We start from the raw sequence: 3,887 nt of genomic DNA, 5'->3' as shown, positions 1-3,887 counted from the left end.
AGGGAGCTGATACAAGTGGATGGTGCTGTAGAGAGACAGCTGTGCCCAGTAGCAGCTCTTGTGCACAGCACAGTGTGCAGCTGACAGAAGGAGAGGAGAGAAAGGAGAGAGAGCTTACAGGATGTGTGAGGTGTGAGCAGGCTGTGAGCTCACAGCAGGAGCATTGCACGCAGACCATGAAATGGTAAGTTTCACTGCAGACCATGCAGCTGCTATTCATAGAGGGTTAACTAAAACTGAGACATCCCATAGCAGATCTAGCTGCAGGCACTGCATGCTTCTTTTCTTTGGAAAAATACTTCTGCTTTGACTGGGGGCTTCCATGCTGCACTATGAAAGCACAGCCCCGAGGGCGGCATGGACCAAGACGGCAGCTGGCTGTGCAGCCGGGGCTGCAAGTGGTTGCACAGAGCTGTCCTGCAGAGCAGGGTCCCTGCTGTGCCCCAGGGGCTGTGTGCCGGCTATGGGACTCTGCCGCCTGCCAGGCTCAGCACTCAGCCTGCCCGGGGAGCTGCCCAGGGTGCTGCGGGGAGACGTGTGGGGGGAAGGAGCCCCCCGGCAGGGCTTGTGCTGCCACAGCTGCTGCCTGGGGCAGGGAGATCACAGCTCCACTGCACAACAGGATGTTTGTGAGGGCCCTTTACAAGAGGAGAGCCAAGGCAGGGATTTTTTTTTTTTTTCCTGTTGTGAGTGAAAGCAGAAAGGACTGGAGGAAGAAATCTAAAAGGGGCTGTCAACTTTGAACACAGCTCAAAGACTCCCCAGTATTTCTCCAATCAGTTGGCTGTTTTGAGGACAGTCACACAGGTTGTGCTTTCAGCCTCACCTACCTAAAAGGATACAATCAACTTAACTTACAGTTCTTTTCTGCAGGCATTAATAGTTCACTTCTCCAGCAAACAGGCTAATTTCTCTAAGACAAATGAAAGTGCACAGAGGCTGGGGCTGGGGTCTCAAAGAGCAGGTGGAGTAAAGAGGAAAATACGCAGGAGGCTGGGGTATGATTAGGAAATGAGAAGAAAATAAGAGCTCCCCAATCTTCTACTCCTTAAGGGATGGTGAAGCTCATGATAGAATATACAAGATATGGAGTTAAATGATTATTTTTCTAAGGGAAATGAAAATTTACATAGTATAGCAGGAGGAGTGTGTCTGAGAATGGTCTGGACATGTCGTTATCTTCTGCACTCTGAGCAGGACTCCAAGCCCAGGAACAGCAGATGTCCAACAGCAGCTCCATCAGCGAGTTCCTCCTGCTGCCGTTGGCAGACACGCGGCAGCTGCAGCTCCTGCTCTTCTGGCTCTTGCTGGGCATCTACCTGGCTGCCCTCCTGGGCAACGGCCTCATCAGCACAGCCGTAGCCTGCGACCAGCGCCTGCACACCCCCATGTACTTCTTCCTCCTCAACCTGGCCCTCCTCGACCTGGGCTGCATCTCCACCACTCTCCCCAAAGCCATGGCCAACGCCCTCTGGGACACCAGGGCCATCTCCTACGCAGGATGTGCTGCACAGATCTTTTGCTTTGTCTTCTTCATCTCAGCAGAGTATTCCCTTCTCACCATCATGTCCTATGACCGCTACGTTGCCATCTGCAAGCCCCTGCACTACGGGACCTTGATGGACAGCAGAGCTTGTGCCACCATGGCAGCAGCTGCCTGGGGCACTGGGCTTCTCAATTCCCTGCTGCACACAGCCATTACATTTTCACTGCCTCTCTGCCACAGCAATGTTGTCAACCAGTTTTTCTGTGAAATCCCCCAGATCCTCAAGCTCGTCTGCTCAAGCTCCTACCTCAGGGAAGCATTTTTAGTATCAGTTTATGCTTTGGGTGCTTTGTTTTCATAGTTGTGTCCTATGTGCAGATCTTCCTTGCTGTGCTGAGGATACCCTCTGAGCAGGGACGGCACAAAGCCTTCTCCACGTGCCTCCCTCACCTGGCCGTGGTTTCCCTGTTTTTCAGCACTGGCTCTTATGCATACCTGAATCCCCACTCTGTCTCCTCTCGATCCATGGACCTGATGGTGGCACTTCTGTACTCGGTGGTGCCACCAGCTGTGAACCCCCTCATCTACAGCATGAGGAGCCAAGAGGTCAAGGATGCAGTAAGGAAAGTGATAACCAAATGTGTTTCATTAGCAGTGAACTGCCCATCTTTTCGAATTCATGCCCTGTAATGCAGCTTTTTACTGAATCAAGCTCTCTTTTGTTGTTTGTTTTGTGCCACTTTAGATGTGTAATTCTTATTTATTTATTTATTTATTTTTAATATTGTAATGATTTTCTCTAAACCATCATTACTCAAATCAATTCCTAATCAGCTTGTACCTTTGTAGTTTAGCCCAGACATGCTGTACATAATGAACCAGGCTCCCTGTGAACATTAACAGAATAAAGGACATGCAGTGATTCTTTCTGTCATCCTTCTTGTGAGACATTTCTGGAACTGTTGGTGTAAGATGTTCTCAGAAACCCACAGTCCAACAGGAAGCACACAGCTGTTCATCAAACTGTGCAGTGGCTTCAGCCTGCAACAGCTGACAGGCCATCCCTTGGCTCCTGGCTGGGGTCTGTGCTTTCAGGCTCACATCTGTCAGTGCCTCTGAGAGGCCAGCAGCAGAAGCTGGTTTGCACGTTGGTTGTCAGGTCCCCTCTTCCTCATTCCCTGTGAGACCCTGCGTTATCATGTCAGAAGTTTCCAAAGTTCCTCCAGGGCTTCTTCCACTTTGTCTGTGGAAGAGGATTTGAGAACAAAGGTCTGATAAAAGTTACCCAGAACTTACAAGAGCCATTCTGGAGCCTAGGCTGGTAGGTAGAAAGCTGCCTCTCATGAGATGACTGATACAAGGAGGTCAGGAGACGCCTGGAGAACAGAAATGGGAAACTGAGGGGAGGGAAGAGGAGCCTACATACCATGCTCATTACCTTCTGCACCAAGAAAGGTGACCCACAGTTACCACTGCTGAAACCTCACCTCCCTCTGCCTCACTCTGCTCACATCCACTCTTTGGTCTCCAGAAACATTCAGCAAACATTGGTGAATGTCAGTGCCTGCAATTTTTTCCACTTGGAGGAATTCAATGGCTCACCTTTGCTTCAGATGCACTTCCGTGTTAGGTGCCGTTCTGAAACACGGGAGCAATGTTTAATGGGATGTTGGTGGGAAGGTTCAGCCTCTACAGCCACACCTCCAATATCCGCCTCTGATCTTACAGCCCACGTAATAAAAGAGGAGGTATTACTTTTGAAGCAGCTCTTATCACTAGAGGTTGGTGGACCTCCCTGTGGCAAGGGGCTGGAAATTGGTGATCCTTGGAGTCCCTTCCAATACAGTCATTCTGTGTTTGATTAATCTCATAAAATATACATTATTGTTAACAGGTAAATAGCAAAACATTTGAATTTCAATTGTTTTTTTTTTTTAATTACAATAGTGACTTTAAAGAATATTATATTTATATTTTATTATTATTATATTATGATATATATATCATAAGTGCATATATTGTTTAAATAACCATCATACAGTCAAAGTACAGGACCCTTGTGTCTGTGCACTGCTAAGAGATACTGAAAGCACTTGAATGCCAAAAACCAAAGCAGAACCTAAATATGGCTACTCCAGTTTTCTATGGCAATGAAGTCTGCTAAAAGGGCAGGTGGGGCTGGAGCGTTTCTCTTTGGATGGTTGCACTCTGTGCCATTCCAGGGGAGAAAAGACAAATTGACTGCTGGGCAATTACTGGGTCTGCTTCTCAATGACCCACAGGAATTGAAACAGGTGTCATGGTTTTGTAATTTTTGCTATTGGCATTCCACATCATAAAATCATGTGGAGCACACAGAAGAACTACACATCCTATTTGTAAGTGGATGGGGGGCCCATGG

The 3,887-nt window shown here is 48.1% G+C and overlaps 1 pseudogene; it reads left to right on the top strand.

The window, feature by feature from the left end:
• Window positions 1–1,220: 1,220 nt before the first annotated feature.
• On the top strand, window positions 1,221–2,176 carry LOC140261295 (olfactory receptor 14J1-like; annotated as a pseudogene).
• Window positions 2,177–3,887: the final 1,711 nt, after the last annotated feature.

Source organism: Excalfactoria chinensis, chromosome 20, assembly GCF_039878825.1.
Source record: "Excalfactoria chinensis isolate bCotChi1 chromosome 20, bCotChi1.hap2, whole genome shotgun sequence".
In the NCBI taxonomy this organism is placed as follows: Eukaryota; Metazoa; Chordata; class Aves; order Galliformes; family Phasianidae; genus Excalfactoria; species Excalfactoria chinensis.
The sequence above is the reverse complement of the archived record's forward strand: the minus strand, read 5'-3'. Positions and strand labels throughout refer to the sequence as shown.